The sequence below is a fragment of the Parus major genome, chromosome Z (assembly GCF_001522545.3).
Source record: "Parus major isolate Abel chromosome Z, Parus_major1.1, whole genome shotgun sequence".
Classification (NCBI taxonomy): domain Eukaryota; kingdom Metazoa; phylum Chordata; class Aves; order Passeriformes; family Paridae; genus Parus; species Parus major.
In genome coordinates, this window is record NC_031799.1 from 1375458 (window position 1) to 1400751 (window position 25294).

A 25294-nucleotide genomic window follows, 5' to 3' on the forward strand; every position below is an offset into this window, starting at 1 on the left:
CAGACCCAAAGCCAGACTTATCTGCAGAAGCTATCTGGCAAGTAATTTAAAGTAATTAATCAATTTGAGAAAACTGCAATCTGTTCTTGGAAGAATCAAGAGCAGAAAAAAATCAATAAAATTATTGGTCCAACCGTACTATTCACATTAATAAAGTTCCCAAAATAATTAACCATAAAGCTGTTATTAACAAATTATCAAGCCCTCAGTCATTGTCCTTCCAAAGTATTAGGTCTTTGCCTCACAGGGGGTGCTTTGGTGGTTTTATTAATCTGATGTGAAAATAAGAGACTCCAGCCTTCTCTGGACATGATGTTAGCACAGGAGATCAGCTTTTCCACCCTGAGAAATATTCCCTTGCTACCTCAGAGCCACAGATACTAGTAAAAAAATGGAGAAACCTTCCCTACAATCAGAAGTGCTTGAACCGTGATTTGCACTGCGTTTTTAACACTAAGCTAAAAGTGAAAGATGTTAAAGTGTTGAAAGGGCCTGAAAGTGTTCCAGGCCGGTCTGGATGGAGCTTTGACCAACCTGGTCTAGTGGAAGGTGTCCCTGACACCTGGGGGTGGAATGAGATGGGCTTTAACATGCCTTACAACCCAACCCAACCCATTTTGTGATTCCTGGATTCTAGGATTTTCCAAGGGCTTTTCTGTACAGGCCATAGATTATTAAAGTTGATCACTGGGAGGATCCTGGTGACAGTGAAATATCTGCTGGAAAATCAAGTTGGAGCTGTATTAGGGAAGGGAAGAAAAGGAAGACAAAGCAAAAAACATCAGTTCACAGACTGTGTCTTCCCAAGCTTCTTTCCCAGGGGTTGCTGAAACCATTTTTCCATTTTCAGACAATCTTTGGTACCACAGAGTGTTAGTAAAATTACACCTAGCAAGGAGTGAGTCTTGCTAATGCTGAGTAAGGGCTTGAGCACATTCCTGTAGCAGAAGAACCTGGAGACATACTTTTAGCGCCAAAATTTGAGAAGACAAATTTTTCTTTAGTCTTCACTGAAACTGGCTCCACTTATTTTTTTTTCTTGGCAGGTGCCCTGCCAGTTACAGCCAAATACAGGTAATTTATGATATGCTGAGAGGGACTCTGAAAAAATCCTTTATTTCTTCATTACTCATGAAAATTGCCTCACCAGCCTTGTAGATGTATTTTGGCATCTTGGGCTAGTGAGATAAAGATGTGCTGGTTCTGATATGGTCTTGGAGAGAGGGTCAAAACATGCAAGAAACTGAAACCTGACAGCTAGAGATGTCACTGGTGGGACACTGCATTAACACTTTCCCTGAAGCCTGATGCTCCCTCACAGTGCAGGGCAAGAGGAAATAAATATAAATCCCACCCCCAGTGACAGAAAGAACAGAGGGCAGCGAGTCATTATGAAACTTGAGGAAATCCCAACAAAAAACAGGTACAAGCAAATTAAGACACAAAGATCCAATGAAAACAACAGCACCTGCTAGGAGTATTTCACAGAGTTCCCAATTATGCTGTTTCTGTCTTTAAAAAACACTGTTTGCAACTAAGCCATAGACATCTAGTTGTAGTCCACAAATCCAGCTTTTAATTTGGTTTTAACAACAAAAATATCCAGTTTCTTGTGACTTGACAGAAGGAATGACCATTAAATGCTCTGAAGAAAGGAATGATAAAATTAATTTTTTCTCTGGAAGGTGAGAGTTTCCTAATTGTGTTTCACATGATTTTTTTTTTTTTTTTCTCATCTAGATGGATATCTTCTATCAAAGCCTGATGGCCAGAGAAATGAAAGATACCTTTCACTGTTAAGTAACTATAGAAGTTTTACCTTGCTAGATTATTTGTAAGTTGTAACTAAAATAAAAAAAAATGCCCTGTCAGAAGAAGGCTTTAAAAAGTGTAATATTTTGTTTTATTTAGCAACTACTTGGGAAAATTTAACACCGAGACAGAAAGGTTGCAGAGCAAGTAGCACTTCATAAATTGCTTGAGCCCTAATCAATACATATTGTCATCTAGTCAAGTCCTCCAAGCAGATTTTTCTTTGCCTTGCCTCAAAAGCGTATTTTATGAGGTTGTTACTAGCTTGTGCTGCAAGGCCTGGCCTAATGAATCTGTCACTGGCACTATTGATTGACATGCCAGTGTAAGTGAGACATGTGATTCCGATTGACTTCCTAATTACTGCTGCTCTGATGTCTCACCAACTGGTAAGGCCAGAGGTTAATAGTTTTGATGTTCAGCCATTGCTGGCTCTGGAAGCTGGAGTTAAACCAGCTCGTTGGAAGTCAATATCTGAATCAAGTTCTCAAGGCTACTTTCGAAGCTGATCAATTAAGCCCTCCTTGTTCCCCTTCTTGTTGCCTGACAAGACTTTGATGAGTGGGGACCTCTAAAGCTGGTGGTTTAAGGTAGAGCAGGGAGGTTGGTGAGATTTAAATGCAGGCAGCAGGAGCTGGGGCTGTATTTCTGCCAGCAAAGAGATGGAATCCTGCTCCTCCTTCTCACTGGAGCAAACAGGGCTCAGGTTTCCAAAAGCTCCTGGGTGTCCTGAGTGTCTTCATGATGTGGACATTGTTTGGGATGGGTGACAATAGTCACACCCTCCCATCCACCCATTCTTCTCTGTCGTGGGAGGATAATGGTCAGTCACCCTCTGTGCTCGGACAGTCCTCAGCTGTGAAATGGTCCTGGCTCAGAATCAGGCACGAGAACCCACTCTTCATTTAAAAGATATGTTCCTCACCCTGATTTCTGAGCAGGTGACCCTGAAATGAGGCAGTATTACCGTGGTGGTTGCCCAAGTGTGCAGACAGCCTGGGAAGCTGGCTAGGGAGGGCATGAGCTGCTCCAGGTGTCTGTCCAGAGCATGCAGCCACCTTTTGAGGTGCTGTAGAATTTAGGGATTCTGGTCCAGCAAAAGAAATTCAACAGCTTCCTCAACCCAAAAACCCCATGCAAGAGTGCTGTGCCTGACCATTGCTCCTGGCTCAAGCCCGGAGACAAATATAAGAATATGGCATGCACAAACCGTTTTGCATCAAATATATTCTCTAAATTTCCAGCATAAGGGCTTTCTGAAGTGAAAGTGGTACATCTGTATCTAAGGCCTTCATGGATTTCTCTTCCATTAATTATTTCTATTGAGTCCTGAAATAACATCAACTCTCAGCTTCCACCTCATCTGTTTTTGACAAGCTGTGAAGCCCACCATGTACAGTAGGAACAATATACCTCTTTTGGCTTTGTACACCTCTGTCTCCATACTCACTTTTTTTTTGGTGGACTTTCCTGGAGCTTGTGCGAAGCCGTTCTTCTCTTGGACAATCCTGACAATCTTGTTCTTCTGCTTTCCTTCAGGGGACAGGAGGTCCTGAAAGGGATGATGCAGATGTAACATTAATTCATCCAGCTGCATAACATTCCTGGCTTGTTCTTCACTCCTTCTTAGTAATCATCAACAGCCAGTTTGCTTTTCTGCCTGTAATCAAGCAGTGAGCTAACAGTTTCTCAGAATTACCTGTTGTGACACCAAATTCTCTTTTCTGAAGGTAATAGACAAGTCAGAGTACATGTGTGTGTACTACTTTGCATTTAGCAATGTTGAACTTCAATTTTATTTTTCTGTCACCTGGGGAGTGCAGATCTCAGCAAGTCTCATCAGTCAGCTCTGGCTTTCACCACCCTGAATAATTCAGTAATATCACTGAGCTTTGTCATCTCACTATCCACACTCCTTCCTGGGTTATTTATGAATATGCTGAACTGAATGGGCCTTACTACACACACTACACACATGGGATTCCACTGGTAACTTATGCAAGTTATTCCTATGCTCAGTTTCCTAGGGATTTTACCCCATCTAGTCATCTATTGATTAAAGGTCCTATACTTCTAGCTGCTTCTTGAACTTTCAGGACAGAATGTCATAGGAAGCTTACCTATGAAACATCAGATCACCTTTTCCATATGCTTAACAAGAGCTCCCAGAGCTCTAACAGATTTAAAAGCTTGTCCTTGCTTTATGAAGGATGGGTTGAGCCTTCTTTGTCATACTGTATTCACCATGAACGCTCCAATGATCATCTTTACATCTAACAGTTTGCTTAGTGCAGACCTGAGACTTATGGGCACTGTCACTCTGCAGACACCCTGGAGAAGGGAGTGTGTGTGTGCAGGAGTCACAGTGACATCGAGCAAGGACACAGCACCAAGCAAGGACAAGCTCCTCTACAGCTCAGAGAACAAGAGCATCCCACCCTAATTACTGCTGTGTTCCCTGTACCAAGCCACTTCAGAATTCCCCTACTGGAACTTCAATTTCTGGATTATCTTCTGCTGAACCCCAAGAAACAGATCTGACAAGAGTAGCACACTCTGGACTTCTTTGTACTGAGTATAGATGTAAATATCTGAGTTTCTCTGCTGAGGCCAAATCTGCTCTTAATTTCACTATTCTATCATAAACACCTGAAGTCCCTGGTGAGGTCTACAGGAAGCCACCAAGCCTCAAATCCCTGGAGGCTGAGAAAGGGTCCTGTGAAACTAAATGTTGTGCTATGCCTCCCTAAACATCTGTATCAGCTGCTGTTGGAGACAGGGTACTATGGTAGAGGAAACTTCAGTCTGACAGTGCAATTGTTCTTGTGTTGTAACTGCCCCACAAACCTTCAGGCTCCTACCTCTGATTTATTACCAGTGATTTATTACCTCTGATTTATTACCACTTCAGCAATTTTTTCCTCAAAATCTTCCTTCTTTTTGTTTTTTTGTGTTTTTCTTTTTTTTCCTATTTTTGTTTTGTTTTGTTGGTTGATTAGTTGGTTTTGTCCTGTTGTAATTTTAGATTGAAGGTGGCAGATATTTTGTTTCCTCTTTTCTTCTGCTGGGCATGCATTCAGCTTGGAGCTTCCAAATCCTTGTAATTTCCTTTGAGCTACTGCTGATTTGAGCATGACTTTTTCTGTTGTGTACTATGATCTGAGGTGGAGACTTTTTAGTCTCTGAAATAGCACCTCTAAGTAATTCCCCTGCCTATTACCACCCTTTAGCCTTCTTTTTCACTCTTCTCTTCATACTGGCAAGACTCCCTCATTTTTATGCAGGCTCCCTTTCCAAAATGGAACAATACTGATGGCAGGAACCTCATGATTGTTTTGTCACTGTGCACCATTCCACATTTGCTCCCATAGCCTCTTTTAAAGTGCAATGTTTAAAAGAGATTAGATTTGATTTGAATCTTGAGTTCTGGCAGGGTCTGGCCACAGAGACCTTTTATTTGAACATAAGGAGATGCTTTCGTCTTTACTACCAGAGTATGCATCATCCTGAAGTTTGTGATTCTCCTTTCCTGTCAGCTTTCCCTGAGTTTTAATTTTTAAAACCATTCTAGGAATATTTCAGTGTAAGGATCAGTCCTACTCTGGCCAAGTGTCTTCTGCTTCTCCTCAAGAGTTTCTCAGGTCTTGATGAAAAACCCTCCTTGTGCATAATTTTCTCAATTCTTAACTGCAAGACTTCCCAAGACTCTACATTGAGCTGGTTCTGCAGCAGCAAATACTGAAGCATAATTTAAAGACTGAGTGCAAATCTTATTTTTTTTAGTGTCCTGGTCTGTATGGCAAATTTTTAGTCATGTAATCATCATTACCTTGAAACAGATCTTTGTCATTTCACTGTGTCTGAAGCTGCTGAAAAAAACCTCTGAAGGATTTGTGATTAATTACACTCCATGTTGTATTAGACAATATAGATCAACCTGCCAATATGAATTTCTCAGATGTCAAAACATTGGGTAAGGAAAAAAAGATGGTATGAGAAGGAGGGAAAAAAATCATGAGACAGTCAGGGACAGCAATAACTCACCCGTATATTATATATACATCCATACCTATGCACTGTGAACAAATAATTCCCAGGGGAATTAGCCATGCTTATCCCTTTGTCAGATGTCTGTTGAGAGCAGATAGTGCTGGGATCCTCATGTGTCTTGTTTCTAGCAACTTTTCTGAAGATGATGACATAACAAGAGATTTTGAACTCTGTATCTTAAATGGTTCATTAAGGACAATCTGAATATATGAGTTCTGACACCAAGTTCACTTCAGAACCTGTGCTCTCAGAACCCTGCATAATGCTTCTCAAGGATTAGAGACTCTTTCAAAAGTCCTAATTGCAGTTTGAAAGATGGGCTGGTTTGGGGAATGATAGGCAGAAATAAATAATCTCTTGAGGTGTTGTGTGTCACAGCTTCCCATCCTCTGCCAGAACACCTGCTCCCGTGGTGTCCCCGTGTCCCTGACTGCCACAGGGGATCTCTGCCAGCTCCACAGGATCAGTGAGATTCTCTGGCTCAGAGCTGCCAGTGGAGAACAGGGACCAGCCCCAAGGCCTGGGCACACCAGAGGGACCCAGAACCCAGCCCTGCTCTGGGTCAAATCAGGGGGCAAAGACCTCATCTCTGCCTTAACCTCCATCACCAGGTGTTAGAGGAGCCAGAGGCTGGCAGGGTTTGGTGTTTCAAATGCGAAAAATGGCACTAGTGGGTTTTTTAGCCTGGCTCAGGAGAGCCATAGCTCGGTGGTTGTAACCTACAAACCCAATAGGAATGGCAAGACCCCAGCTCTGTCCTTCAGCAAGGACTTGAAGCTGTCCTGGTCCTGGGCAACACCCATCAGCTCTGACCATGGTGAGCCTCACAGTCCCCCACAACACGAACATTATCAAAAAAAAAAAAAAAAAAAAAAAAAAAAAAAGACTGGAAAGAAAAGAGCAATTCATTGTGAAATAAGAAACTTAATTACTTCCAAAACAATTAATTAATTAATTAATTAATCCTCATGTCTCCCCTGCAAGGTAGGAAGTGATTATTCTACCCATTTTACACAGAGGGAAACCTCACTGTTAAGTGACTTGCCAGAGGCAAAGGCACTGAAGGTGAATCAGCATCCCCAGGTCCTGCTCCAGACCAGCTCCATTTACTTGGACACTGCTTGTCCTCATCACCCCAAGACCTCAATGTACCAAGACCACTTCACTTCCCACTCTTATTCCCCAAGGAAAACCCTGAAGTCATTTTGCCAAAGCCCAGATCACACCATGCTCAAGATGACTACATTTGTCACCCAAGGGTGCTGCTGACCCTCTGAGGGATCCCCCTGCTGTGCCCCAGGGTGAGACAACCCCAGGCAGAGATGGAGTCTCAACAGGGGAAGAAATTTTTGGACAGAATTTTGGTAGAATGCTGTCTTCAGGATCTGAGTTGTTGATTGACACTTCAGGGTCAAGGTAAGGCGGACTCGACCCTGCAGTGCCTCAGGTCACAGAGTAGGGACTGATGGCTCAGAGTAAATCATTCCTTAGTATATTGCACAAGTAGCTGTATACTTTGATTTCAGTCTCTGAGGTGGAGGTGGGTTTGTGAAATTTATCTTTATTTTATCTCCTATAAGACCAATTCACGTATTTGGGAAAGAACTGTTGAGTTTTCAGGTGTACAAACCCTGACAGAAGAGGACCAAACTCCAGCCAGCCACAGGAGAAGGGATGAAGTCATAGAATTATAGAACAATTTAGGTGGGAAAAGTCCTCAAAGATCATTGAGTCCACCTGTTCCCACCTCTGAACAATGTCCTTAAGGACAGCAGGTCACACTGTGGGGCTGATGACAATCACAGTGCTCAAACCAGCTTGGGTTCATCCCAGAAAGCCCAGTCTGGCTGGTCCCCACACATTTTGAGGGAGACCATGGGCAGGGATCATCCCCTTGGATGGTAAGTGTGGGAGCAGCTGAAGCCAGGGGAGAACAATGTGACAATTATGCACCTCCTTCATGATTTCCCAGATCAGTAAACCAGCCCATGCTGGCAGGCACCTATTCCTTAAGGATGTAAGTTTTTCCATTATCCCAAGGCTCTAGGAAATAAGGAGTTAACAAAAAAACCCAAATACCAGGAATAAATCTTGGTGCTCATGGTTTGTGCAGCCAAATGGAGCCTAAGCAAGTAAAAAACCCACTCGTGGATCAGAAGTTTGCTCAGGTTGTGACTGATAACTATTTTTATGCCTCTGAGTCCTCCCAGGAAATCCTAAAGACCTGCTCCAGGACAATTGCAAGCACAAGAGCTGTGATTTAGCCCTGTGGGAAAGCAAGCAAACCATGGCACAGGGCAGGATGGAGATACAGGGTGGCCCAGGGATGGCCACAGTGTCATCTTGACCCTGGGCCTTTGGGAGAGAAACCTGAGCCAGCATCTCTGTCAGGATCAGCCATGAGACCACCCTGGACCCTGCAAGCACGAGGGCAGAGGAGGGAGCAGACTCGGGGACGGGGCTGGATCTATCCTTTACAGGTCATTCCGAAGAGCAGCATCACTGCTACTTTGTCCAGGTGAACATTTCCACCTCCAGTTTTTCATCTTGGTAGCACTTGTTGTGCTATAGCTGAGGTCCCAAATTCTCTCTTAGACCATAGAGGCCATACCTTGGTAAGGTGCACCAAAATCTGCCCACCTGAGCCATTCTCTAGCACAAAACACCCTCACCTGTACTGCTGCCTGGGGTGGCAAGAGCCAAGCAGGCAGTCAGGGGTTGTGATGGGTTGGGCTGTTCCCCAGAGCACCCCTTGGAAGTGGCTGGGCGTGGGACAGCTACCCCTGGCCTAGAACACCTTCAGACTGGATTAACAATTTGGATTGCAGCTGCATTCCAGTGCCCAGCAGTGACCCTGGTAACTTTTTAATTTCCTAGCCACAAAGCCCCAAAAGTCATAAAACCCAAGCTTCATTTGTCTGAAACAAGGTGGAGAGACCAGGATCCCTCACCCTTCAAATCCAAACTGAGGTCACTCCCGGGAACCTGCTATAATTCTGCTTTAATTGTTGTGAGAGCTTTCCAGAGGCAGTGCTGGCACTGATTTGGATTTAAACCCTCTCTCCTCATCTCAGGGTACTGCAGGAGTGGCGTCTGTGAGACCAACATTTATAGCATCCCTCCGAGGGGTGAAATGTACCTACTGTAAAATACTTTCAGTTAATTCTGGTGCATCATTTGCGGGAGAGCCGCATGGGGATCAGCCTGGGACAGACAGATTTAGATCACTTTGCTTGAGTCAGGTGGTGCTTTGCTCCCAATTCCTAGCAAGTTAATTCCTACCTGGGATAATTATGTCTCTCTTCAATCTAGCCCGGCTTAACCCTTCTCATGCCACGCTCCTGCTGAGACCGCACCTGTGGCCACGGGGATGATGATTTGCCGGTGTTTGTGGCCATGGCTGACCTCTTCTGCAGATTTCCTCCATGACCTTGGGCAATTCAATTAATTAATTTAGCTTGCTTGCTTGCTCTCTGATGCTCTCTGACAGGTGAAAGCTGCCCAGTGTCTAAATTACATACCCCTGAGAAATGATTTATCTGTTAAAGACAGACCTGGCCTTTAGATCTGGTTTCTGATGAGACTGACCCTGTCGCCGCTGCCCAAGCTGTCCAGAAGTGAGTCTTCTGAAACGAGCTACAACTTGATCTTGATGCATCTCCATCTTGTGCTATGCAAGAAATAGAAACACATAAAACAGGGGCAGGATATGACCTCATCTTGGAGCCCCTCTTAGGTGTGGGACCAAGGAAGCACTTCCCGAGCTGATCCATCCCTGTTGAGCCCTGGTGCTGGAGCGGGTGATGCGAGTTATCCTCTGGGTGGGCATAAACTGAAGCTAAGAGGTATGTGCAGGAATAGGGGTAATTAAGAAAAACTGCTCTGAAAGGGCTGCCCAGCCCTGTCACAGCTGCCCAGGGCAGTGTTGGAGTGCCCATCCCTGGAGGGATTTAAAAGCCATGTGGCACTTTGGGACATGGGGCAGTGGTGGCCCTGGCAGTGGTGAGGAATAACTGGTCCTCGGATGCTTTTCCAACCTAAAAGATTCTAGGACTAAGACTTGCTCTTAAGCAATCTTAATCTTAAAGATTTCCTCTTTTTCAAGCCCATTCCCTCTTGAGCCCAAAATTTTTGGCAGGTTACTGCTGTTCTGCCCAGAGGCCAAGGACAGCATCTTCCTTCTTCCCAGTCTCTCACACAACTGCCTTACTCCAGGGTCTTTTTCTGAGGCTGAGACAAAAGAAATAATATCTTGGATTCCAATAACCAATAAATTATTCTTGAAATGCCATAATTGCTCAGCTGCAGCTGCAAGAGCAACTAAATACAGAACTTTAATAAAATATTATCGTTCAAATCAATTTGCTGAGAGTCTGCTTTGCTTTCTGCATGGGGTGCTAAGCAGCAAATAGTAAATACTGATCACTGATTAGGGAGGAAAAGAGCAAGAAATGCCTGGAACCTGATTTTTGCCATCTGTACTTTTTTTTTTTTCCTGTTTGAACAACGACAGGGGCCAGATTCTGCTCCACATCTGCAGAGTTGTGCTTGTTTCAAAGGCATGGGTATGGCAGCGACTGCATGTATAGGTTTACAAAGTAGCTTAGGCACTTAAGAAGATAATCATTTAGAGAGATTTACAGTAGTGACTTTTACAGGGGGAGGGACAACGGGAAGGGAAGTGCCCAACTCCCATCAGGGTGAAAAATAAACACAAATAAATCCAAAGCAACGATGCAATTGGCAGCTCAGGTAACAAGTTCAGAAAATGACCATATCTGGTCTGTTCTGGATCAAAAACTATTGAAGTCAATGAAATTCGCTCTGGATTTACAATGGTATTAACTGAGATCAGAATCCGACCCTATAAATTTACTATTACTTCTAATCCTGGCGCCTCTGATCTTGCTGAGATATTTGCTAACTGCTGAGCAGCTTGCTTTATTGACACTGAAATAACACACCCGTGCCCTACTATTGTTAAACTCAGCTGGTTTTAAAAACCCATCATACTGTTTGTCATGACTGACCTTAACAAACTGGCCTGCTGTCCTTGGATCTATGGGCAAGAAAGTTGTCAAATGCCCCATTTTGCAGCCTTCCACAACCACCAAAACAAAACAAAAGAAAAAAAAAAAAGAGGAAAAAAAAAAAAAAGGAAAAAAAGAGGAGAAAAAAATCAATTTCAATCAACATGGAGTGTAATATTATCAAATGTCAGATGCTGAGGCCGTGTGCTTTGAAAATTATCCTTGACAGCTTCTTGTCGACTTAATTAAGTGCTCAAAAAAAAAAAAAAAAAGAAGAAAAAAAAAGCAAAATATCTCAATTGTCGGCTCCCTCTCTTTGTGCTTCAGAGGTTCTATTGACAGCTCTGAAAAAAAGATTGCCTTTGGGGGTTTTATTGATAGATCCTTGCCTGATATTGGAATGATTCCTGGGCAGATAAATCACATTTAGATTTGTTAGTAATTGAGGAGAATTGATTGAATAGTTAGGATGGTCCCAGAGGGAGGTACCTATTCCTCTTCCGTTCTGCAGAGGTTGTCATCAGATAAAGGACCTCTTTGGGCAGGATGGATAAAGGTCTAATTGTTTACATGATCAGATATTGCTTCCTTTCAGCCCTCCCTCCCCAGACTTCCCCAACTTTCATGTGGCAAATGTCAAGATGACAAAGGGGAAGGCTGTAAATAAAACCAAAAGTGGGCGAAGGTGATCAACTCTCTTCATGAGCTGGAAAGGCACTAATTATTTTCAAATCATTAGTGGAATTTGGGTACTAACAGCAATGGGTTCTTATTAAAGAACCTCTGCAGTGTTTGTTTGTGTTGTGTTTGTTTAAGCAGCTATGAATTTTATGTAGCAGCAGGTTGAGGGTAGCTCATGGTGGCTCTGCAGGGTGGCCCTTTTTGGCTGATGAGATCCATGTGCAGGGCTGGGTTCTGGCAGTCCTCTCTGGTGAGCTCCACCAGGGCTCTGTGTCCCATCTGCCTGGGTGACCTGCTGGACCTTGCATGGTCCCAGAGGGAGGCAGCATCTCAGGGAGCATCCTAGGAAAACGTGAGAGAATGCTGGAGCAGTGTGGGGAGATGATTTTGTGTTGTGGCAGAACAGCGGGGAATGGCTTTAAACTGAAAGAGATTAGGTTTAGATTGGATGTAAGGAAAAAATCTTGACAGTGAAGGTGATGAAGCCCTGGCATTGGCTTCCCACAGAAGCTGTGGCTGGCCCTGGATCCCTGGAAGTGTCCAAGGCCGGGTTGCAGGAGGCTTGGAGTAATCTGGGATAGTGGAAGGTGTCCCTGCTCATGGCAGGATGTAGAATGGTATGAGCTTTAGGACCTTCCCAATCCAAACCATTCTGTGATTTTATGATTCTCTAGGCTGGAGAATTGTGGGGAAAATGATAAAAGCAGAGAGAGTCCAGAGTAACATCGTGAGGGCCCCAGGGTCCCTTCCTGCCCCAACCAGAATTTGCAGCAGACACTTGGATGACCTGCCCAAGGCTTCCTCACCCTGCACTTCTTCCCATGCCTACCAGAAGGAGTGAAAAGTATAACTATTTCCAGAGGGTTTTTTATCATGGACTAGAAAAAGCTCTGAGTAAGAAAAAATGGTATTTTCATTTCCACTTCCCATCCAGTTTTAAAGGTTCTATTTCTATAAGAGAGTGCAAATACACAGCTCTGCTTGGCACTTCAAGAGGTAATTTTCTTCTGTCCATACCAAGTATAGACCCTCTTTCTCTGTTTCTGTAAGTGCTCAAGGAAGATCATATTTCCCTACCATCTCTAGAGGACAGGGCTCTCAGGTTGATTTTCAAGGTGTACTGAGCCACAACCTTCTTCCAGAGACCTGTTTGGAAAAAAAAGGGGAAAACATTTGAAAATCAGTTTTTAAAATCTAAACTTAATACAGGTTTCAAATAAGTGGCTAAAATGACTTAGTCAGCATTTCTCATCCTCTTCTCTCAACAATGTAGAGAGTGCTGAAAGCTACAATTTTAGAAGAAAAAGGCAATCAAGGAAAAATAAACTAAGGTATTTTATTTTCCTGTCTTCCAGCTTCATGAAGAGTGAAAGATGTTGAGAGAAAGGAAAGGACAGTTTCTTAGCTCAAATTAAATACCATGTTGGCACCACCAAATATTTAATTTGTAATAAGAAGTGATGAGCATCTCTGAATTCCCCACCTCCAGGCTTGATACTCTTAATATTTCAGCCCCAGACTTCAAATGGCCATTGCTCAATCCAGTCACCAGGGACTTTGACAGAGGCTGCAGGAACCAGGTTCCTCTCTGGGTCAAACCTATCACCTCTACAGCCCTGCAACCTCCTCCTTCCTCTGGGAGTGGGCTATTGAAGTGCAAATGGCTCTAAACTAGCCATGAATAAATTTAGGCTGGAAATTACAAGAAGCTTTCTAATTATCAGAGAAGTGAATATCTGAAAGGAGCTCCTGAACAAAGCAAGATGGTTCTGGCTGTTGTGGGCATTTTGGGAGGCACCAGGGCCAAAATTCAGACAGCAAATTTTCTGAATTGCCGGTACTAAAACTGTGTGTAATTTTACACATTCGTGTGCCTTCAGATAGACTCTGAAACAATAATGAATCACAGACTCGTTGAGGCTGGAAGAGTACTTTAAAATCATCAAATACCACCATTTCCCCCACACTGCCAAGGTCACTACTAAGCAAAGTCCCCAGGGGCCACATCCCCACAGCTCTGAAATCCCTTCAGGGATGGGGACTCCACCAATGCCCTGGAAAGGTGTGCCAGAGCTAGACAACCCTTTAAGTGAAGAAATTTTCCCAATTAAAAATTTTAGATTTTAAATTTAAACCTCTCCTGCTGCAACCTCTCCTCCTGTCCCTGTTCCCTGGCAGCACAGCCCAACCCCCCCGGCTGTCCCCTCCTGGCAGGGAGTTGTGCAGAGCCACAAGGGCCCCCTGAGCCTCCTTTTCTCCAGGCTGAGCCCCTTTCCCAGCTCCCTCAGCCGCTCCTGGGGCTCCAGCCCCTTCCCCAGCTCCGTTCCCTGCCCTGGACACGCTCCAGCCCCTCGGTGTCTCTCCTGTGCTGAGTGGTCCCAATCCATAACCAACATATTGGCCCGTCATAAAGTTATTTTCTCAGGGTAAACGATCAAGGTTTTACAAGTAACTTTGAGAGAGTTTTAGCCCTGAAAACCCAGACTCACCCATGTCTGCACAAGTCAACTGCTTTATAGCCGAAGCAGGTATCTCAACAAAAAAAGCCTCATTCACTTTTCATAGGTGTGAGGTAACTGCTGTGTTCCTTTGACCATGGCTTTAAGTGAAGGATTCCTTGAAGACCTAGAAGAATTTAAATAGATCACAGACCCTGTTCTACCTAGGTGCCATAGCTCTAAGGGGAAAAAATCCTCACATTTACAGGGGTGCAAACTCATGTGTGCACACATTACACATGAGCACAGACGTACAAGAGTCTTGGGAAAGCATCTGCCTGAGGTCAAGGAAGCTGGCTTGGGCCTGAGATCTGGCACTGGTTGGGTTTCCCAGCACCAAACCCAATGGAAGTATTCGTAGACACATCAAAACTTAAAATTTTCCAAGTGGCACATTTTATTTTTCCACGGCTAAGTATTTCTCCTAAGCAGAATCCTTTCTTCCCTTTGAGTCATCCCCCCCTGTAAAAGCTGTTGAATTGCCTCTCTTTTTTTCTTTCCATTGCTTATTCCTGTAGCAGGAGTGGAATTGACTTTTGATACTATCCATTTTGTTTGTCACAGATCGTCCTCCACTTCCCTCTGCGCATTGCTGAAATATCACCCACAAATGATTATTCCTATCACTGCAGCCAACGCTTCGCCTGGGGCAGGGAATTTTCCCGCAGCTAAAAGTGGCCGCGTAATTGAAGGCAGACAACACCAGTACCTGTAGCCTGAAAATGTTAATAAACTACCAGAGGTCCCAGGAAAGTTAAATATTGGGAGGGATGTCAGAGCTGCAGTGTGATTAGTGGAACTGAACGACAAAGAGCACCTGCCCAAGGCGGCGGCGCAGGGGGGATCAGTCTCCCTGTGACATCTGAACACGGCTCCTGCCTCCCGGGATGGGGTTCTGCTTGCAGGGAGGCAATCAGAGCAGGAGAAGCATGCTCATACTGACACTCAGCTTGATTTCCTGGCTGCAGATCTAGGGGCTTGAGACTTGCTGTGTTAATGCTGTAAAGGATCTTGAACTTTCTTACCTCAGGCTTGATGTTGGGATTTCAGTGGCAGGGTTGTGCATGTGCCTCATTTCCATGCTTGCTATGTAACAAATGCAGATATTTTTTTTGTTATTTTTCAGATTTTACCTTGTGCTGAGCACTCGTGGTGTACTTCGGAGATGTGCGAATATCCTCATGCACTCTATATTCAGACATAACAAAATAAGATTCTTTTTGAAAAAATGTTCTTATGAATGAGAGATGATTCTTATGTAGGAAAGATGGTGTACAGAAACACATCCTCATGTGTTTATGCTAATACGTTCCTTAGAAGTAGAATACAGAACATATGTGAGTGCATGTGTGTGTTTCACGTGTAGTGAACAAAACAAGAGGGAAAGGCTTCCAGTGCCAGAGGGCAGGCCCAGCTGGGATATTGGGAAGGAATTGCTGGCTGGGAGGGTGGGCAGGCCCTGGCACAGGGTGCCCAGAGCAGCTGGGGCTGCCCCTGGATCCCTGCAGTGTCCAAGGCCAGGTTGGATTCATCTCGGGTCAGCCTGCCTTATTGAAGGTGTCCCTGGAGGGTGAACAGGATGGTCTTTAAAGGTGCTTCCAACCGAAACAATTCTAGGATTCTTTGAGTTAAATATGCAGAGATGCATGCCTATCATGGCTTGTATGCCTTAGGGAGATTTCGGGGGGGATTACATACGTGGGCTGCACTACGCTATGCTCATCATGTTATGTATTGTATATTATATCGCAGTTTGGTGGCCCCTGTGCAGCATGGTGGCTCTGCTTGAGTGGAGAGTGTTGTTTTCCCATGTTCCCATGTTGTTTTTTGATGCAAACACACTGCAGAATAAGTCGCAGCTGTTTATGGCACCAAGACTGTCTCACAGAACCTGGGCTGTGCCACAGCTTTGTAAGACCTGGTAGCTGACCTCGTTCCAGAACAACCACTGGCGAGCAGGGAGGGGATTTTTTTTTCCCTGATAAATTGGTGTTCCATTGGACTCTCTGAATTTGCAGAGCTGTTTGCCCAGAATGAGGCCTGAGGACCCAGGCCCTGGCTTTGTCAGTGCTCGCTGCAGAGGTGCTGTAATGCAAGGGGTCCACATGAGAGTGATAGGGCAAGGGTGAAGGATTATTAATTGTGATTTCCATACATGCCTCCCTTGCAATTAACTCAGCTTTTTCCCCTGGGAAAGAGAAAGGTCCTTTTCCGTTATCTTACCACCCTTTCTTTTCTTGCTTGCTTGATTCTGTTCTTTCCTTTGGCAGAGTATCTCTAATCATTGCCTTGCGTCATTATCATTATCTCTTTTTATGATCTTTAGTTACGATGTCAAAGAGGAGAAAAATGAGCTCAGTTTTCTGGCATCCTAACACATATTGATTTCAACAGCAGCTGCCACGAGACCTTCACATATGATAGATTGCCGCTAGACTGATGCAAAAAATATCCGCATAAATAAAAGTATTTACCAAAGAGAATAATCAGTGATTGCACAACGGCATTTAAGATATTATCATATTGACCAACAGTCCAGGCAAGCTCAGGCAGTGATCTTAGCACAGACTTCTTCAGGATAAGCTTTAAGAGATTGCATTGAAGATCCTCTTTCAGTAGTAATTTTATTAACTATGCCTAGTCTTCCTGGGGGCTTCCTTGAGCCTGGAAAACTAAATGACCCTAAGTTTAGGGCATCTGGCTGGTTTCAGCCTTTGATCTTTGGATCACAGAGAAAAGAGTTACACCATTCTGGAGGAAGACATTCCTTGGGGGGAAGAGGACCATGTAGGATTTCCCTGTGGCCATGGGCTTTTGCTCCACTCTGGAAGCCACAGGCACAGGAAATGGCCCACCCCCGGTGAATGAGGAACTCAGAAGCTCCCAGCCAGTGCTGTGGGCAGCAGAACGACCTTAGAGGTGTTTCACAGCCCTAACAGTCCTGTTATTCTATGTTCCTTGAGAGGATCCTGGGCACTGCAGGTTTTCTGGGTTGCACTGGGGGTTCCAGTGATTGACCTGCATCAGGAGTGTCTCTAAATGAACTCTTTGAAAAGCTCAGGAGCTGGAGGCAGTCAGGTTTTCTGCAAGTGCAGCTTTAGGGGAGCATCTTTTGGTCTTCTCTCATCAGCACTGCAGGCCTGGAGGCTCCAAGGTCAGATTAGGAGGGTGAGAACAATGTAAGCTGTTTAATTTAATTTCAGGCCAGCCTCTTCTCCCTGGTAAGAAGGGACAGGACAAGAGGAAATGGGCTCAGGTAGCACCAGGAGAGGTTTAGGTTGGATATTAGGAAAAATGTCTTCAGCAAAAGTGTTACCCAGCCTGGCACAGGTTTCCAGGGCACTGATGGTGTCCCAAGCCGTGTGGATGTGGCCCGTGGGGACACCAGGCAGTGGTGGCCTTAGCAGTGCTGGGGAGTGTTTGGACTTGATGAAGTGAGAGGCCTTTTCCAATCTCAACAATTCTGTTTTATTGCTCCCAAGCCACTAGCATCAAATCTCTGGATTCAACCCTTGCTTCCAAAGGAAAAACCCTACATCATTGAATGTTTTATTGCAGTTTTTCTTTCCCATTCTCTTCTATCCTGGAGGCAACCTCAGACAATCCTCTCTGAATTGTATCTTTCCATCTTTCAAAGAGACCTCCTGTTTCTTACAGGGTGGGGGTTGGAGCTATTCCTGCTTTCTTTTTCTGTTTTCATCCATCTGCACCAGCCTGGCAACCAGCAAAAATACACATATAAAGATGTCTTAATCTTAAATATAATTAGATATAATACCTCACGCAGCGTTGTATGATTAGTAAAATATATGATCATTAGTTATTAGATTAATGTGTCTACTTGTGTAACTGAAAGCCATTTGCAGCCAGAAATTAAATAGCTCAATTTGCTGTAATTGACTTATCTCCCATTGAGATTAGTACACTTGCTGCTGGAGAAGGTTTCTTCAAATGCTAAAAGCAGCTGTGTGGAGAAGCTGGATCCTGTTTTCTTTGGAAAGCCCCTGCCCCGCTGGAGGCAGAGATATCTGAGTCGAGGTCTGGAGGATCAGCAGAGCCGTAATTACGGCTGCTGAAATAAGAGCTGCTGCATTTGGAGAGAGGCAGCACACGATGATGCCGTTCTCAGGAGTCTGTGGAGCCTGAATCAGATCTTGGGTGACCACAAGAGGTGTGACCACCTTTTACTCCCTGTGGGTGTGAATCGAGAGGAATTTCACGCGCGCCTTGTGTGCACCTGGGAAAAGGGAGCGGGTTCTGGCACATCCCAGCAAAGGGCTCCGTGCAGAGCAGCGTGGCAGGCACAGAGCAGCAAACCCTGTGGGGCTGGGCAGGGTATCTGCAATGCAGGTCTCTCCTCACGGGGTGCCAACAGCAGCTCCATGGGCAAACAAGTGTGGAATAGGGAATTGGGAGCACGTCTCTTCTGGCGACGCGGGATTGCGCCCTTAAATTATCCGCTGACACCTCTGACATTGGGAGGTGCTGAGGGGCCCTACAAATCTCAACTTTTGCTGCTGCCTCCTCTTCTTCTTCTTTCTTTCTTTTTTTTTTTTTAAATAGGTTTTCTTATGGTTTTCTTAATTTATTTTTTTTTAGCCACAGCAACTAAGCGAACCGTTCAAATTGAAACACTGAAATGAACCAAGCTGAACAATAAACTAAAACATGCCTAGAGCAAGTTGAGCAATAAACAGGTTTTTAATTTTTTTTCCCCTTCCATCTCGGTGGTGTCTGTCTCTGATAGATGATGTGACAAAGGAAGAATCCTCAATAAATTCTAAATTCTGAATACTAAATCAGTGAGCAAGAGCAAACATGTGAGATGCCATCCCAGCTCACAGTGGCTTTACTGCTGTGATACCACAGTGCTACTGCCCTGTGGGGCTGGACTGGGGGAGATGCATCGAAACCATCCATGGTTTTATCCAACCTACAGCCAGCCCAAGTCCATAACCCAGGTGTGACTGAGGCTCTTCCCACCATATTCTGGCTGGAGTCTCCAAGGGAAAATATTATTCATAGATTTTAAGGCCAGGAGGGGATATTTTGCTCTGCTCTGACCTCCATTATGACACAGGCCAGGGAATTGCAGAGTGATTCCTGCAGGAGGAACAAAGGAGAGGGATCATCCACTGTGTTGTTTCATCTCGTGAGAGATGTAAAAATGGTGTAATTTCTACTAAGGGATGCCACTGAGAAGGAGAACCTGTGAGGCAGGTACTAAAGAAAAAAAGCCCTGAGATGAAATTGTACTGGGATGATCTATGTGCACTGACTGATGCAAGTTCTTTCTCACCTTTCGGGGGGCTGAGTGCTGTAAAATACTTGCTTTTGCAGAAATTGTGAGGTTGGGGAAAAAATAAAAATATTTCTTTGCTAAAGCATTGTCACAGTCTTTGCCTCAGGAGGACCTAAATCTGAAATAATCCCACAAGGGGTGTGATATGTGTAAAGGAGATGCTGGCAGTCACAGAGCGTGCATTGAGCCCTGGGACAGGCTTATGCTCCAGATCTCAATGTGCAAACTTCTTTGGAGAGAGCTAAGGTACATTTTCCTTCTGCAGCACCTTTCATCCTCTGGTTGTCCTGCCTGAGTTAGAAGGAAGTAGCTTTTCCTTCTTGGATGTCAGGCAGCCTCTTTGGGAGGAGCTGTAGATTCCTGCAGAAGGCACTCTCTAATCTTTGGTGCAGAGTTTCAGCACAGACTTGTTTCTCACTAGAGCTCAGCCTACCTGCACCTATTTATTTCTCATGTGGTTTCCATTGGAACTTGCTGGTGTCTAGTTTTCATCTTCAATGAGGGAAACCCTCTAGTTTGGCTGGAGAAACCCAGCAGCCTAGCTGGAGTTTCACTCTGAATTATTTTCATTCCACTGAACTTGCAGCTCGGCTTGAAGCTGACACAGTCAAATGTACATGAACACAGACCATATTTGCAATTGAATCCATCAAGCTCTGCATGGCACTGCTGAACAACCCACAACAAGGATGAACTCAAATTTAGTAATTCAAGTATTCAGCTTCCAACCCACACTTTGTCATGGTCCTGGTCCGAACTGGCCCGGGGTCTTGTCTAGCCCATGAAAAGTGGAGCTCTTTCAAACTCAGACCCAGGTGTTTGGCTGAACTCAGTCTGATCCAAATTAATCTTTACAATCTGTCCACACAGGTAAATCAGAATGACTTCCTGAAGCATCGCCAGGGAGCCGGTGCAGAGACCTCAAGTTGGCTTGACACGGTTTGTTGGAGGAAAATCAGTTTATCCCAGTCTGCAAGCTAATGGATGATTTACAAAACTCAGAGTGACAGGGAAGAATTTGGGCCCCTGTCCTTCAGGAATATTCCCACGGCTTGCACATAATGCCTTGGTGTGGTTAAAATGCATGAGCAGAGAACGATAAACTCAAGCAGGCACCATTATAAAATGTGACAAATAAGCCATGATGCCAAGTGCAGATTACCTTTAGGTACTCCTGAACTATTGCTGCCATGAGTTCTGCTGCCAGCCTGTGTTCTGAGGACAGCCCAGGTATCATCAGATTTATCCCTTTTTCCTTCTCACTCCATTTCTCACAGACAAACACATCAGCAATTCAACATTCATTGCCAGTTTTTTACCTTTTCATACATCTTCTGAATAATTCTGCCATGTTATTTTTATTGTATTTAGACAACAAATTCTACTACTGCACCTTTCTCCCTTTATTTCACCCTCACCATAAAGAATGAAGGAAATTATCTCCTGGCCTGTGGAACACCCCTTGGAAGGACAAAGCAAATCCAGGTGCTGTTGAGAAAGCTGAGGTAGAGCAAAGTGGCCTAGAAGTCCTGCCTCATCTCACCTTCTTCTTTAGATGTGATATACTCCAAAAAAACCCTTGAAAATATCTCTGAAAATTATATGTACAGGCTGTGAAATGAAAGGCAGGTCTTCTATCTGGCTGGAAGAAATGCCCTGTAACAAAATACACCAGTGGTGTCCAGAAGCTGTGAATCAAAAACAAGGCTGTGCTGGGTGCTCACTGGGAAAAAAGTCAATCAAATTGAAGACAAACATCATTTGAAAAGGACAGTGTTTTCAGCTACTTCTGAAAAAGCAGCATTGCTGTAAAAGCAGATGTGTAGCAGTACCAGGAGCTGAATCATAGTATTGGGTTGGAAAGAACATTACAGCTCATTTATTCCATCCCCCCTGCAATGGGCAGGGACACCTTCCACTATCCCAGGGTGCTCCAAGCCACATCCCTGGACACTTTCAGAGATCCAGGGGCAGCCCCAGCTGCTCTGGGCACCCTGTGCCAGGGCCTGCCCACCCTCCCAGCCAGCAATTCCTTCCCAATATCCCAGCTGGGCCTGCCCTCTGGCACTGGGAAGCCATTGCCTGGGTGCTGTCCCTGCAGGCCTTGTCCCCAGTCCCTGGGCAGGTCTCCTGGAGCCCCTTTAGGCCCTGCCAGGGGCTCTCAGCTCTCCCTGGAGCCTTCTCTTCTCCAGCCTAAGCCCAGGTTCTCCCCCTCCTGCTCCCCCCAGCCTAGTGCTACTGTCTTAAATTGAAATACAAGACATAATCAGAAGTATCAATTCTATTACCAGCTGTTAAAACCAGGTGTTGCAGTGTTCTTTATCTCTTCCATGACCCATCGTCCCTCCTGGGGGATCTCTTCTGTTCATGGGCCATTGAGTCTCACTGCAGGACTGATAAAACGACATCATCCCATTGTGGGATGCTCCACCCAGGGGGAGGAGCCCAGCATTCCTACCCGGATATAATCTGAGACTCAGAACACCACAGGCAGCCTTTCTCCATTGGATTCACCAACACTGAACCTTCACAGGTAAGCTACACCCTTCTATCATTGCTTTAATGTAATAATATAACATAAGTTAATGTAATAATCATAATATCCCATTATGATTGGGATCATGGCTTCAACAGAACCACATCTGCCACTCCAGGACTGCAGCCACCATTTAATGGGACTGCTACCAACACCCCAGCCAACAGGGTGTCAGGGTGTATTCTGACTCTGACAGTGCTTTTTGTACTACTGCATTTTATTTTAATTTTCCTAGTAAATAACTGTTACTCCTATTCCCATATCTCTGCCTGAGAGCCCCTTAATTTCAAAATTATAATAATTTGCAGGGAAGTGGTTTGCATTTTCCATTTCAAGAAAGGTTTCTGCCTTCCTTAACAGACACCTGTCTTTCAAAACCAAGACAGCTACTCTAAAGAAAAAGCTCCTCTTCATTTTCCTTTGGATAAATTCAGCAGAGTGGAGAGACTGGAAAAGAAAGGTAATGGAGATTTTAGAGCCACGGAGCTGATATAGCTGGAGATAAAGGCGCTGTGAGTTCTGGTGTCACAAACTTTATTGCAAGGTTGGTGTACATAAAAGGAGAAACACAACGTAGTTTTCAGACAGATAAAACAGAGTTTAAAAATCTGGCAGTTAGGGAAGAAATAGGTGATTTTTAATTCACAGGTGGTGAAAAGGAAGACGTTAATAAGAAAAAATGGCAAAAGAAAAGCGTGCAATAACAGATGAATTGCATGAAATGGGCCTGCCTGGCAAAGGAAGGTGGTGGAGTGCTGCTGATTAGTTTTAATTTTTGTTTTAATAATGGTCCATCACTGTGCATCAGGGCAGTCCAAAGGGCTGCAAGCAACATGCCAGGCATAGGCTGTTCTCCACTTGCCCAAGGCTGGTGGAGAGATGTGGGAAACCATCCCCCCCAATTCATGACTGCCTCTTCCTGGTGAAGCACAGCTCCTTCTGAGAAGATAAATGGTCAAAAGCCATTTCCTATTCGTTATGCCTTTCAGAAATGCACATACCTCTGTAATAATCCTCATCAACAACCTCTTTCAAGACATCTCAGACACCTGTGATAAGGAAAACTTATCCCATCCCCTAACCTGTCCATTATTGCCTTCCCCAACGTCTTTATCAGGGACAAGGCAATCAGATTGCCACCAAGGACAGCCCATTCTCATTGACTCCTCTGGAGCAATCTCAGGGGCTTGAGATTTCTTTCATGTTTTATGCAGGATTGTTGCACAGGATCCATTTATTTCTGTAGCACAAGGATAAACAAAGATATAATTCTTTCTTCTCCATTAAATTTATATGCTCATATTTATTGCTTTTGGTTTGACAGGATTAGTCTCACACTTCACAAAATTTAAAGGATATCTGTTAAGTATAGGAATTCTAACTATCAATATAGGAATTAAGCTGCTTAATGAAATAACCATCCTCCCAGCTGTCCATTACCCAATGCTAGTGGTCTTTATGAATTCTTTTATCTAGGATGAGTAGAGCTGCCAAACCCTTTTCTCCTCATGAGGGAGAACTGGAAGATGATCTGTGCCAAGCCACAAAAAAGGAAAAATAAAAAGTGTAGGGAAAGAGGTAATATTCAGAGAAGGCAATTCACCATGGTTGGCAAAAGCAAAGACAACTTTAGTTTTAGAGATGGACAAAAAACATTTTTATTTTTTTCAGTAGTGACAAGAAAGGGTGACAGCACCAGGTAAGTAGTTGAAGGCTAGAATTCATCTCAGACAAAATGAGGCTCTTACCAAAGACACCTGAATAAGGAGTTAATTATCCCCAGTTCTTCCATTGGAGTTGGCACTTCTCAAGCTAAATAAAATTCCCTGTCAAGGGTGAATCTCTTTATTTCTCACTCTGACAACTGAATGCTCAATGTTATGTAGGTACTCAAAGATATTAACAGAGATGTAGGAACAGGTCCATGTCAATTGGAAATTCCTGCAGTCAAGAAACAGAGCAGAAGAAAAGAGCTGGAGAAGAAATATTGACCTGGAATTTTTCTGAATTTGTTTATCAAGGGTTTCATGTTTCTCTAACTAATTTTTTCCTCTCCCTGTAGTATCAAGGGGTCATTTTTCCTGTTGCTAATGAAATGAGAGGTCTGACACTGTTGCTGGTTATAAATAATGACATCAATAATAATAATAAAAAAACACTGAAGGTACAGAACTTTCATCAGATGTGCATTCTTTGTCTGCTCCACTAATAATCTTCTCCCTTTCCTACATCCAAAACTATTACCTTGCACGTCTTCCAAAGATGATGAATCACACAAACATCACCCAGTGCTACCTCAGAGTGAAACCCAGTGAGCAGTTAACTGGAAACAAAAAATGCATCTCCTTGTTTCAACCAGAACCAGGAAAGCTGTGGTTGATAATAAGATCCACCCTAGGCTGGGATCTGTCTCCAGTCAAGGACAGGATGAAGCTCAAATGTAAATTAAACTATCAAGGACTATCAAGGCAGGTGAAATTACCTAGCAAGGATCCTGGGTACACTGTTCCTGCATAGTCCTGAGTTTTCTGAAATCTGAAGGGTCTTTTGGATACCTGGTATAAAAAAATATCCTGCCTTTCCATGTCAGCCATTCAAATACTGGTTTTACTGGTTTCAAATCATCTGCTTGACTCAAAGGTTTTTTTAAGGAAGAAAGACAGAGTTGTTTTTTTTTTTAAAGTCATCAGGAAGGCAGAGATCTTCTTTTCCCCTGATGATTATTATCCATGGTTAATTATCCTCACTGAGAAAAATGTGTGTTTTGTTTCCAACTTGACATCTTACAGCTTTAGACTCCTGTCCTCAGTTCTTGTTACATCTTTTCCCACTAGACTAAGGAATTCTTTGGTATCCACTGAAGGATCCAGGAAGGAAATACACTCTCTCATCAATTCTCCTCTATATCTTTCTGAAAAGCTGAATATATCATGTACCTTCAGCTGCTTGCTATGGGACAGCTTTTACCCTTCCATTACTCTAAGCTCACATTATTTAATAACAGCGCCCTGAGGTCTTTAACCACTGTAAACAAGGTCACACGGCGTAAGGACAGAGCTACAAGGGGGCAAAGCAGCTTATTAAAGGTGAAAAAACATCACAGCAACAGTTTGCCCTCTGGAGCCTCAGCTCTAGCATGGTAGAGAAATACCCTGGAAGTTGCTAAATATGGAAAACAAAGGAGCTTGGGCAGTGTTTAGAGGTTGGAAGCACCAGTCAGAGGATACTGACTTCATCCTTAGCCTCTTTCCCAGGCCCCATGGGAGACAATTGCTGAAAAAGGACTAAAATAGACTTTTCATTGGAAGCCAGACCTCCAGTGCTGGGACAGCTCTGGGCCCCTCAGCACAGGAGAGACACCGAGGGGCTGGAGCGTGTCCAGGGC